Source organism: Thamnophis elegans, chromosome 4 (genome assembly GCF_009769535.1).
Source record: "Thamnophis elegans isolate rThaEle1 chromosome 4, rThaEle1.pri, whole genome shotgun sequence".
NCBI lineage: Eukaryota > Metazoa > Chordata > Lepidosauria > Squamata > Colubridae > Thamnophis > Thamnophis elegans.
In genome coordinates, this window is record NC_045544.1 from 72,028,254 (window position 1) to 72,042,318 (window position 14,065).

The window sequence follows — 14,065 nt, forward strand, 5'->3', positions numbered from 1 at the left end:
GGTGATTGGTGTTGCTAGCCAGACCTAATGGAAGTTTTACTTCAACAATCTGAAAGGAGCAGTTTGATGTCTTTGCTCAGAGATATGGCTTATATTAAACAATGGAATGACTTATCAGACTGGGAAATCCTGTTGTTTAGGTGCACTTTGTACAATAGGATCACTTATAATTGAATGGGCTAGTGAAGAAAAGGCCATGTTGATCATACAACCCATGATATGTTTTATTTAGATCAACTGCTTTGAGATTTCATGTATCAGATGTAAATTAAAAAGAAATCTAAATCCCAGATGAACTACTAGGAAAGATTCCAAGTTTTTTATAATGGGAAATTGCTTTTACATAAATCACACTTTTTTCCCCTTGGCTAGATTCGTCTGGTCGGTTGCAATTACCCATAAATTTCAGAAGATGGTTTGCCTGTGGATATGCATTATTTAAGAGGATTATTAAGTACATTTGCCTTACCATACATGCCAATGAATGATACTAAAAACCTCCCTACTATTGTAAAATTGAAATTATATACCAGAGCATTTCTGGAATATTGCTATAGCTTATAAAAGAAATTATTTATAGTTTGGTATTACTATATTATGAAAGAGATAAGCACTTTTTAAATGTTTATCAGATGAAGACTATTTTCTTTATCTTAGGAGTTTCTCCTGCCCTCCTTTCACTTATTGTGTTATCAGTAGCTGCATCAAACAATGTGGCTACTGAATGGAGAAGTAACTTATAGGCATCTTTCATCATGCCACGGCTAATAGAGAGCAGATCAGCTATGCTGAGTCTCCTAGAAATAAACTTTTTGTTGCTTTTTGTCCATGCTGCTTTGCTATTTCCATCCTACCTATTTTGCCTCCCTCCCGCAGGGAGCTGGTCCACTGATTAAATTTAATTCAAAAATTATCTGCAGAACTCTTAAGAATTAAACCAGATTTTTTTCATCATATTCATCATATTTTACTTTGGTTTCATACCTTCCAGCCTGTAAGCTTGAAAGGTTTTTTTCCTAATTTTTTTGTAAACTGAAGAGTAGGATGTTATTTCTTCAGACACTGGATGGTAAAAGACAGTCAGCTATTTTTGATGTGATATTATCCAATAAGAAATAATTAGATGAATAAAAAGGGTAGCAGAAACATTGAGCAAAGTAACCATGTAATGGTGTAATTTTGGGGTCCTTGGTGTTCTCTGAGCTTGATTGTTTGCTTGCAGACATTTCATTACTCAGCTAGGTAACTTTATCAACATGTTTGGGATTTGCTCCTTGTATATATACAACAGCTTGCCCTGCCAGAGTTGGTGGGAGTGAGGGTTTTCCTCCTTGGTAATTTTTAATTAGGGTTTTGCTTTCTGCTTGATTGTTGTAACCTATTACAACTATACAACATCACCAAAGCACACAAACAGACCAAAGTCTCCTAGTGATTGTCCACTAGGATTCCAAGATATCTCTTACAGTTACTACTATTGAGTGAGGTGCCATCTATACTGTACCTGTGCATTTGATTTTTCTTGCCTAAATATAGAACCTTACTTTTTTCACCATTGAATTTCATTTTGTTAGATAGTGCCCAATATTCAAGCCTGTCAAGATCCTTCTGAATCTTAAGCCTATCTTCTGGAGTGTTGGCTATTCATGACAGCTTGGTGTCATCTGCAGATATAATGAGTTACCCATCTATCCCCTCATATATATCATTGATGAAGAAGTTGAAGAGTACTTGGCCTAAAACGGACCCTTGGGGTATCCCACTGCATATTTCCCTCCATGTAGATGCAGTTCAATTGAGGACTACTCATTGAGTGTGGTTGGTCAGCCAATTACAAATCTATCTGGTAGTGATGTTGTCTAACCCACATTTTTCTATCTTATCAAGTAGTAGGGTGTGGTCTACTATGTCAAATGCCTTACTGAAATCCAAGTAAATTATATCCATATCATTCCTCTGGTCCACTTATTTTGTCACCTTGTCAAAGAATGCAATAAGATTAGAGATTCCATGCTATCTTAAGCTTTTAAAAAAACTTTCTATTGAGACTTAATAGCCAGTTATGTTCAAAAAAAGAAAATTGGCTTGTGTCCTTCTGTTTGCTTTTAAAAAATGTTTAATGTAGGTTTCCAGGGTACAGGAGGGCCTTTCAATTGTATGCCTGGGCATTAAAACAAACAAAAAGTTTGCTATTTCTTTGGCCTACAATCGTTTGCTCAATTGAGTTGTTAATCTGTGGTTTTGAATTACCAGTATAAATGAAGTTTGCAAACTGATTCAGCTCATGCTGCTAGGCTACATAGAGTTACAAGAGGCAATTATTTTAAAGCACACCTGGAAATTTTTTTTTTTGTGATTTTTGTGATTTTATTAATATTTGTAGGCCGCCCTTTCCCTGAGGGGACTCAGGGCGGCTCACATAAAATCGGGAAGGGGAATACAGACATTAAGATAAGACATATAATAAAATAGTAGACAACATACATTCATCATTCGGGAGGGGAACTATCCTTGTCCCCAGGCCTGACGGGCGAGCCAGTTCTTCAAGGCTGTGCGGAAGGCCTGGACGGTGGCGAGGGTGCGAATCTCTACGGGGAGCTCGTTCCAAAGGGTCGGGGCTACTACTGAGAAGGCCCTCCTCCTTGTAGTTGCCAGCCGACACTGGCTGGCCGATGGTATACGGAGGAGGCCTAATCTATGTGATCTTATTGGTCGCAGGGATGTAATGGCAGAAGGCGGTCTCTCAAGTATCCAGATCCACTGCCATGTAGGGCTTTATGGGTGACTAATAGCACCTTGAAGCGCATCCGGAGATCGACAGGTAGCCAGCGCAGCTCGCGGAGGATAGGTGTTATGCGGGTGAACCGAGGTGCACCCACAATCACTCGCGCGGCTGCATTCTGTACTAGCTGAAGTCGCCGGATGCTCTTCAAGGGCAGCCCCATGTAGAGCACGTTGCAGTATTCCAGCCTAGAGGTCACAAGGGCCCGGGTGACTGTTGTGAGAGCCTCCCGATTCAGGTAGGGTCGCAACTGGCGCACCAGGCGAACCTGGGCAAATGCCCCCCTGGTCACAGCCATTAAATGGTGGTCAAACGATAGCTGTGAATCCAGGAGGACTCCCAAGTTGCGAACCCTCTCTGAGGGGTGTAAAATTTGACCCCCCAGCCTGAGTGATGGAATATTGGTCGAATCTCTGGGAGGGAAACACAACAGCCACTCGGTCTTTTCTGGGTTGAGCACGAGCTTGTTAACCCTCATCCAGTCCATAACAGCTTCGAGACCGCGGTTCACCACGTCTGCCGCTTCATTGAGTTGGCACGGGGCGGACAGATACAGTTGAGTATCGTCCGCATATTGATGGTATCTAATCCCGTGCCTGCGAATGATCTCACCCAGCGGTTTCATGTAGATGTTAAATAGTAGGGGGGATAAGACCGAGCCCTGAGGCACCCCATAAGTTAGGGGCCTAGGGGACGATCTCTGCCCCCCCACTAACACCGACTGCGACCTGTCCGAGAGGTAGGAGGAGAACCACCGCAACACGGCGCCTCCCACTCCCACCTCCCGCAGTCGTCGCAGAAGGATACCATGGTCGATGGTATCGAAAGCCGCTGAGAGGTCGAGGAGAACCAGGATGGAGGAATGTCCTCCATCTCTGGCCCTCCAGAGATCATCGGTCAATGCGACCAAAGCGGTTTCTGTGCTGTAACCGGGTCTGAAGCCTGACTGGAAGGGGTCTAGATAGTTTGCTTCCTCCAAGGACCGCTGGAGCTGGAAGGCCACCACCTTCTCAACAACCTTCCCCAAAAAGGGGAGGTTGGAGACTGGACGATAATTATTAAGGATAGCTGGATCCAAAGATGGCTTCTTCAGGAGGGGTCTCACCACCGCCGCTTTCAGTGCGGCGGGGAAGTTCCCCTCCCGAAGTGAGGCGGTGACAACCGCCTGGATCCAGCCTCGTGTCACCTCACTGCAGTTAAAAACTAACCATGAGGGACACGGATCCAGTACACAGGTGGAGGTACTTACAGCCCTCATGGCCTTGTCCACATCCCCGGGGGTAACGTCTTGAAACTCAACCCAGAGTTGTTCAAATTGATCCTCCTGTGCCTCGGCTGGAGCTGCAGGGGTGGAGTCCAAGTCCGACCGAAACCGAGCAATTTTGTCCGCTAAGAATTGGGCATACTCTTCGGCTCTGCCCTGCAAGGGTTCCCCCGCTTCCCTTTTGTTCAGTAGGGAGCGGGTTATCCTAAACAGGGCGGCCGGGCGGGACTCAGCGGACGCAACCAAGGTGGCTATATGGGATCTTTTTGCAGCCCTAAGTGCCCTGGTGTATTCCTTGGTGCAGGTGGTTACCATTGCTCGGTTCGCTTCAGACTTATCGGACCTCCAACGGTGCTCTAGGCATCTCCTCCGTCGCTTCATCTCCCGGAGTTCCTCGGTGAACCAAGGAGGTCTCCGGGATCCGCCGCCTCGGAGGGGCCGCAGTGGCGCAATCCGGTCGAGGGTCTCCGATGCTGCCGAGTGCCACGCAGCAACCAGAGTCTCCACCGGACTGTGGGCGAAAGTGTCAGGAATAACCCCAAGCTCTGTCTGGAACCTTGACGGTTCCATAAGACGCCTGGGGCGGAACCACCTGGTCGGTTCCTCCTCCCTACAGTGGGGGTTTGGTCTCCGAAAGTCGAGCCTCAGTAGGCAGTGGTCTGACCACGACAGGGGTATGATGTCGTTCCCCCTCAGACCAAGATCACAAATCCACTGCTCCGAGAGAAATACAAGGTCAAGCATGTGTCCCGCCGAATGGGTTGGGCCTCGAATTACTTGGGTCAAGCCCATGGCTGTCATGGAAGCCATGAACTCCTGCGCCCCCTCCGAGTTTTCACCGAGCGACGGCAATTAAAGTCCCCCAGGACCATCACCTAGGGAACTCAACTGCCAGCTCGGCTACCGACTCGAGGAGCGAGGGGAGGGCTGCTGCAACGCTGTTGGGAGGCAGGTACGTTAACAGCAGACCCACTTGACCCTTGAGGTCCAACTTTAACAGCAAAGACTCACACCCGACAATCTCCGGAGCAGGGACCCTACGAGGAACTAACGACTCTCGGATAACAGCGGCCACACCCCCACCCCTTCCCTGGGCTCTCGGCTGATGTAGCACCTGAAATCCTTCTGGGCACAGTTCTACAAGGGGGACTCCTCCCTCTGGGCCCAGCCAGGTCTCAGTAATACATGCCAGGTCTGCCCTCTCGTCTAAAATTAAGTCCCGGACGAGAGGAGCTTTATGTACAACAGACCTGGCATTTAGCGACAACAGCCTGAGACCAGGGTCCTGACTGCTTACGCCATCTGGTCTCGGAGTGGGACTCCTAGGGCCGGAAGGAGGGATCTCTGTAATGTAGCGAGCCCTCCTTCCCCGGTAATGGCCTGCCCTAAAGTCCCCGCCATATCTGCCTCTCCCTGTTACGACCGTAATACCCCGACCCTCTCCCGTGTCTCTAGTCCCCTCAACCACCCCCGTGGCCCCCGCATCTCCCGGCAGGTCCTCCGAATCATGCGTACTCATATACTCTTCCAAGCAGTCCAAGCAGTTTCCAATCAAAATAACTGCCCACGTTTTTTTTAAAAAGCAGTTGAAAAACAAAGTGCCATGATAGCTAACTTCTTTTTAACAAAGCTTTGATAATTGCCATCACATGCACCCTCCATCCAATCTTATTTTGTGTTTCAGTCCTGAAGAAAAGCTAATTACGAAAGACATAAGAACCCATTTGCAGGATTCCACAAAGTTAGATTTAAAGTCTTTGTGGATAGCAGCTGCGGGGCATCAATCTGGATTCATGATAAATGCTTCTGACATTTTCCACAGTCAGAACTAATATGGAAGGCCTTTGTATTTATTCTCATATGTCAGGGTCTGCATTATTGATCAGGTGCCATTCATTAAAGGTTGCTACATGCTAGGGAAAAAAAAACTATACAGACCCTGAGATACACTCTACAGAATGAATTTAGAAGGTTTTCATTAATTCAGCATTAAAGTTGCATAACAAAAAGTTGAAGCTGTGTTGCCAGATCTTATCAAATATTTATTAAAATATTTTTAAAACAATATTTGTTGTCAGTTCTTATCAACATATTTTTTTTAAATAATAAATTTGTTTGGGTTAGAAATAATGTATGCAATGAATGCCAGTAGGCCATGCTCTTAACAAATAATTACCCATTTCATTCATAATAAAAATGTTACATAGTAATTTCCTTTGTCTTGTTTGCAACACGGCTACATGAATAAGCCTATGAAGTGTCCAGGGGCTGAGCTTAATTAATTTTATTTTTTATATTATCAGAAGTGGTAGTAAACTATACTGGAGGTGGTTGGAGAGATTAAATATATCATTTAGTTCCATCAGAGCACTAGACTGCTTCAGTATTCAGGATTAAAGATCAATATTAGTGACATTTAAGAATATTGTTGGAATCATACAACAGAGTTATCTTGTGTTAGTTAAATTTTCTTGTCTTTAACCTGATAATCCTACATTCCTGAAATTAAAACAATAAAATTAAAAACTGTATAGAGAAGATCCTGTTGGCCAAACAGTTATTCTGTTAAATGTTGCTTTTAGAATAAAACCTAGCTATTGTGTTTACTAATTATAGCATTTGCAAAATGATGGTTATTGAAGATGTTGTAATATTATTGTATGTTACAGATAAAGTCAAAGGTTCTATAAAGTTTTAAATTGTGCTTCCTTCGGAGACACAAATTAGTACCTGGTAAAATTGGAAACTTATAATGTAAACCAATGGTGGGATTCAAGTAATTTAACAACCAGTTCTCTGCCCTAATGATTTCTTCCAACAACCAGTTTGCCAAACTGCTCAGAAAGTTAACAACTGGTCCTCCCGAAGTAGTGCAAACTGGCTGAACTCCACCACTGTAAACCAAAAATCACTGGATAGTAGTGTTTTGTTTTGTAGCTTGCAGATCCTAAGGCATCTTAAACACTATAGAAGAATCTAGACGAGAATTTATCCCAGCTCACACAAGATGCCAGCTAAGAGTGCCATTTTGCACCACCACCACCCCATCATCTTAGACACAAAGCATCCATGAAAGGAAAGCAGACTGTGGCAAAGGAAGATTAGAGCAGATTCAAAAGCTGTGGGACCAAACATGAGACCATCAGAATCATCTTTTCAAAGAACTTATAGATAAAGGCTTTCTAGGCAGAAGGAATGTTTAATTTTCTGTCATCAGCTCACAATGCTGCTATAGAGTTGGATAGCTGTGGAACCATTTAGTTCCATAAACTTTGGCAGTGTTGTTAAAGCTTCTTGGAGCTCTCTGGCAAATCACAGCGGCATGTGAGTCTATGGAACTGAATTGGATTTCACAGTTTTCTCATTCCACGGATTTCCACAGTAATTTTCTGATAGTTTTCCTTAATTATATTCTATTCAGTACACATCTCTGTAGCTAACAATTTTTAAAAGACAATTATATTATTTCACTATAATTTGATAAATGGTAGACCTCTAGTGATTTCTTTACAAGGGTTTCTAACTAAATCTATAAAGGAAAAGCATCAAATTAAAGTTATTTTTAGTATTTTTAAATTAAGCTTTTTTAATTAAGAAAGTTCAAAAAAATCAACCCAGTTATTTTTGTGAAACAGGTAATTTCACCTGTATTGAAAACAGTTCCCAGTACGGATACATGATAAATAGTAATGGGGTTCTACTTAAACATGACCCAGAAAGGCTGACGTTCAAAGAAGAGATCAGTTAATTTACCTAATGCATTTCAGTTAAGAATTGATGGGTTGCTGGTGGTTTAAACTTCCATGATTTATTGCAAAAGGTTCCAGTTTTGGATTTTGAGTGCTCCAAAACTGAAATAGCAGTTTATAAAAGATCTCCATCTAGTCTCTGTAAAATCACAACTATGTAACCCAGGATAGATAATTTACTAATTTTACTATAGAGCATCTCTTACAATCTATTTTCTCTCACTGTTTTCCTTCATTGATGATGGTTATTATTTTACTTTAAGGACAGAAGACAGATAATATGTAAGTGATGCCATTCAGATTTACTGATAAAAGATAGGCATTGTGGGAGTGGCTTATGATTTTGACTTCATGATTTTGACTTCAAAGCTAATGATGACTTCATTAGCTTTGAAGTCCCATAAGGTTGGTCTTCACCTCTTGGGACATCTGTGATCATGAAAATCCTTTCTTGCACCTTTTTTTTAAACCATAGAGCTCAATGATGTTTGTGAGGTAAACACTCTCAAAGAAAACAATATTGTAAAATAAGTGACTCTGTCTAAAATGTGAGTAGAACTGGATTGTTCTGATCATTTGAGTTCATGCCAGACGATAGCTACACAAACATGGTGCTAATTAAACTATGGTTGTGCTTTTAATCCATGTATATCTCCTAGAGTCATTTTTGGAAGATGGGTAGTCTTACCAAATTGTTTAAATACTTTAATAAATTGTTGAAATAAAATGAATTAGAAAAACCCCTATATTAACTATGTGCATTATGCAGCTGTTGCCTATTGTACAACAACATTCTGTGTTGAAGGACAGATTTAGCAGGGCTAAATTAATATTTACTAAATTTAAAAAAGCAAGTTTCTGTCTTTTTTGTGATGCAATGATTTTGATGCCTATCCATGTTTCCTATACATAGAGTTAGATAGCTGACTGTGAAAACCTAAGGAAGATAATGGCTACATTTCTTATTTTCGTTGCACTGCTATAAACAAAAAATCAGTGGGTTCTATTCAATTCCTGCTTTTGGAAAGTGAAATAGATTGTTTTTGTCTGCCCTTCGTCTCTCTCGAAGCAAAACACTACTGGTTTTATGGTATCAGAGAATCTGTCAAAGCCTGGAAAAAAATGGTTGGAGTTTATAAGGCACCATAAAGAAAGGAAGAAAAAGGTAAAGAAAGTGTCATCCCAGTTCAGACAGCAGAAAATATTTCCTGGACCCTTTTATTTAGACTTGCTGGTAGACTTTTGGAATTCACTCTTCCCTAGTTAATTATGTCTATGGATATTCTCCATCATCTAGGTCAGTGGTTCCCAAACTTGGCAACTTTAAGACTTGTGGACTTCAACTCCCAGAATTCTCCAGCTAGCTCTTCTACAAGTCTTAAAGTTGCCAAGTTTGGGAATCACTGATCTAGGTCATGGTTGTCCCAAAGGTTCTTTTTCAAGAGGCAACTGGACTTCCTGGGAAAAAAAGTCCAGCCTCTTGAAAAAGAATCTTTGGGACCTAATTAATTACATGATCATTAGTTAGTGACAGCCTTCTATGTAGATCAAGCAGAAAATATGGCCAGATGAGCTAATTCTACTTTATTGTAAAGCTAATCTGAAAGCAAAGTTTTCCTGCCATCTCTTTTACAGCCTGAGAAACTAGGGAGAGTTCCTATTTGCCTCATTCAATTTCATTCCAGATGTGGGTTATGCTGTCTCTTATTTGATCATTCTCTAGGCCAGTGATGGCGGACCTTTTTCTCCTCAGATGCCAAAAGCACACACGCGTGCGCTATCACACATGCTCATATGCCCACCCCCATAATTTAATGTCCCCCTGTGCACATGCATGCATGATCTCCCTTGGCTGCCCCAAGCATGTGCACATGGCTTTCTTGGAGGCTAGGGAGGGTGAAAATGCCCCCTCCCCCGGAGGCCCTCCAGAGGCCAGAAGCATCCCCTTTTCCAACTTCCAGTGGGCAGGATAGGTCCATTTTTTGCCCTCCCCAGGCTCTAGAGGCTTTCTAGGAGCCCGGGAAGGGTGAAAATGGTCCAACATGCAAACTGGAAGTTGGGAATGGACTTCCAAGTTGCCCTTTGGGCCGTTCTTCTCCCTCCAGAAGCCTCCAGGGGGCAAAAAACTGCCCAATGCGCAAACTGGAAGTTCAGGAACGAATGTTCGTCACCACAGCTCTAGGCAGTGTTTCTTAGCTTGTCTCGCAAGGTCTTTCCCACATATAGTTACATTTAGTTTCAGTCAGTTTAGATGGCAGTATACCTCACAAATGTGACTCTAGGCAGCAAACCAAATTTAAAAACCATACTCCCAATGATGTAAGAAATAAACTAGTATACTATGGCATCTGAGAAAACCAACAACTAATCACTGGGTTCCTCTAACTATCTGACTTGAATGCCTGGGGGAAAACAGGTCTTAACAGCTTTTTGAAAATCCAAGGCAGTCAGGAGTAACCTAACTGTGGGTCGTATGGTGTTCCCGAGGGCAGACATTGTGAGAGAAAAAAACATACTTTCTGGTCCCACAAGATGGCATTTTTTAATCAGTGGGCCTGGAGCATGCTCCTCCTGCCAGATCTGATGGGATAAACATGATCCTTCATAAAAGTAACGCAGCCCCATGTCATGAAGGGCATAACAGTAACCCGAACCTTGAATTGCACCTGGAATATTTTCAAGGAGATGCAAAAAAAAAATCATAATAATCAGCAATTGTTTCTGCTTTTATGTAAAAAACAAAACAAAATTGAAACAACAGTCTGTCAACACATCCTGTAGTCTGTACTTATTTAATAGTCATAGCCCTGGGCTAAGAAGCTGCTCACTTTGAAGCCACTTGTGAAAGTTCACTTGACCTAATGAAGACATGTTGAATAAAAAGAAAGGATTTACATTAGATTGAACTCCTGCAATACTAAAATGCCCTGGATAATGGCAAGAATTAAAACACCGAACAATTCATTGTTCTCACTGTCCTAGGTGTGTTGGTGTATATCTGGATAACTGCCAATCTTACTATGAATTTACTTTGTTTCAGACTCATGATAAAAGAAATATAATTCCTTTTTAGTTTCTTATTTGCTGTGGCTAGATTAAAAAAAACCTTCTCTTGTGAGAAAATGGCTATAAGTCACAAGATGATACACATTTTATTATACTGTTCATTCTGCGGCTGCTTACAGTAAGAAATGATGTGATTCCTTCCATTATTTCAAGCAGTGGCGATGAAGAATTACAAAGCCTACTCTTGATTAACCTCAAATAAGTCTGGTCCTGTAGTCAGCAATTGCCATTATGTTGATGGAGTGCTAATATAACTTGATAGTTCTGCTCTGCCTCTGCCTCCATGGACAGTGCCACTCTAACCAAACCCCTGGCTGTAAAAAACAAGCCCAATAAAAGGTGCCAGAATGACTGATGGGATTAGTGACTCATAAAAGATACCCTGCCCAAAGAGAAAGTTCCAGCTTTATGTGTTACACAAAGAGCTAAATAATTCAAACATGAAACCTTAGCAGTTTGGGTTTAGGTAGAGCTGCTCACACTACTGAAAAAGATCTTTGTAACCCACCATATCTCTTCATTATTATTTGGTAGTAGTGAAAGAAAATTTACCTAAATTCCAACTTAGATATAAACATTTCTCCTGGAAAAGAGTTATTCTTCAGGATTTGTGCATTTCTAAATCCTGTACTGCAGTTATTTGGGGTGGGGTGGGGTGGAAGACAGAAATCGGTATTAGGAAAATTGTACACCAAGTCCACAAAAATCAGATTTCTGAATAGAATTTGGTATAGACTTTTGTTTTCATCATTTTATGAAATCAGGGTGAAGCAAAGATGGTGAAAATGGGACATGCAGAAAAACCAAACTTAATGCATACAGTTCTTTCTAATTAGAGACATCTATTTCTTCTTCCGAATATCGTTTTCTGGAGAGAGAAAAAGCCCACCATCAAAGTGCCTTTGGCAACCAGCCAATACATTTATTATTTTGTGAGTTTTCATGGATCATGTAAAGTCCAAGGTCCTATGGAATAGTTTTTATATGTATATGCAGCTATTTGGGAGGGCAAGAGAAAGAAAGCAAAGGGGGGCCTTGACAATAAGCATAATGATAATAAATTGATTTCTATACTGGGACATTATCTAGAGGATAAAGAAAAGAAAAGTCATTAGGGAACTTCAGGAAGAACTTCAGTATCTGCGACTCCAGAGGTACACTGTAGAAGCATATTCTATGTCACAATTCTCAGGAGTAATTTAATTCAGAAAGTTAATAGCAAAAAGGATACAATCCTTACAAGAAAAGACCTATGCAAGTTTCAGAGTCAGTAGAAATTTTCCCAGTTGGTTATGGGGATTTGAAAAACTATTCCAAATAGCTGCTAGACTATTTGGTGCCCCCCCCTTTCATTCAGTCATGTCCGATTCTTGGAGACTGCCTGGACAAGTCCCTGCAGTTTTTTGGGGCAAAATGTTTTAGAAGTGGTTTGTTATTTCCTCCTTCCTGAGAGAAACTGACTGGCCCAAGGTTAGCCAGCTGGCCTCACGTCAAGTTGAACTAGTACTTATCATTTCCCAATTTCTAGCTCCATCTCTTAACCGCTATATCAAACTATTTGTTACCCAAATGCAAAACTTAAAAATAAATATGTAACTAAGTATTTTGTGTCAAGAAAAAAAGTATTGAAAACACTGGTTTCAGACAAAATATAAATTATGGGAAATTAAAACTACATTATATATTCTCCAATATTTATTTCAGTAGGACAGAGATTATTTTAATAGTACAGACTTGTTAGGAAGAAGATATGTATAAAATTACATTTTAGAATTTAGATTGATTATAATAATATTCTCTGTTCAATGTGATTTTATTCTTTGCTACTTTTTATTTGTGGCACTTGGTAATTGCAGCCAATTAAGAATTACATTATGAATGAAATAGCATCATCCTTTCCTAGCCATTACATTTGGTCACAAATTTAGCCAGTTTGGTTCAGTGATTAAGGCATCAGGTATGAAACCAGGAGACAGTGAATTCTAGTCTATTCTAGTATGAATTAAGCCAGCTGACTATGACAATGAGGTAGTCACTTTCTCTCAGCTCCGGGAAAAGCGGAAATGGTAACGCACTTCTGAAAAACCTTGCCAAAAAAGCTTCAAAGACTTACTCGGGCAGTCTTTAAGAATCAGACATGATTGAACAAAAGAAAAAAAATACAACAAAAAGAGGGGAGAGAGAGTGGTTTTGCATGAACCTAGATCCCGCGCATGCGTAGATAAAACTTTGTTCTCTCGCCCGCTGTTCACATGGCCTGTTTATTAATAGGCCATAAATCAGTACCCCTAAATAGAATTTTTTTCTTTTTTCTTTATTGTTTAATCGTAGAAAATAAAATACAAAACAGTAAAACAAACAAGCAAAATAAAACAAAAAGACATACATTCAACCCTAACAACAAAAAAGAAAAAATAATGTACAAAAAAGGAGAAAAAGAAATCTCTCTCTCTCTCTCTCTCTCTCTCTCTCTCTCTCTCTCTCTCTCTCTCTCTCTTAATTATTGTGAAATCTATCAGACCCTGAACATAGGATTTTTAAAATATACTTTGCACTTTAAATTCATAATAGTTTCTTTCAGTTTGGCATCTTTTTGTTCTTGTGTCTAAATTGTTTAAGAAATACTGACTATATTCACACAGAACAGTAATAACATTCATTTAAGGTTACATTCACAGGATGAAATAGAAACCAGCATGAAGTTTACATATACTCTTCCTCCCTTTCTCTCTCTTCTTTCCTCTTCTCAGTAACTGGCAGGAGGAATACACAAGGCTTTAGTCCCCCTGTATCATATTTCTGCCATTTTGTTTAAGAATTGTAATTTCAAATAAATACCAGTCAATTGCTAAATAAACAATGCAGAATTTAAAACAAAAATAAGCTAGTTGCCTTTATTTTAAGACATCATTCTAGATTTGATGAAAATAAAAAATAAGTGCTAAGGTAAAATTAGTATGCTTTGACTTCTACTTGTTTGGGAGAAGATAAGCTTGTTAACTGCTGGAACAGTCTCAGGTATCAGGACCTTGCTATAAATTATAATTATTGATATCTATGAACCATGCCATCCAGTTTTATAATAATTTTGAGAGCAAAAGACTAGTCTAAAAAAAAGAGAAGTGGGAAAAGACAGTGTTTAATTTACCAAACTAAATAGTGTGAAATTATTAGGGCAATTCAGTCTCACATTTTGAAGACATA

The 14,065-nt window shown here is 40.5% G+C and overlaps 1 protein-coding gene across 1 annotated transcript in view; it reads left to right on the forward strand.

Annotated features, from left to right (window-relative positions):
- The window catches only part of KIF26B (kinesin family member 26B), a 330,120-nt gene that overhangs the window by 245,138 nt on the left and 70,917 nt on the right, over positions 1-14,065 (forward strand). The gene's annotated exons all lie outside the window — the stretch shown is intronic.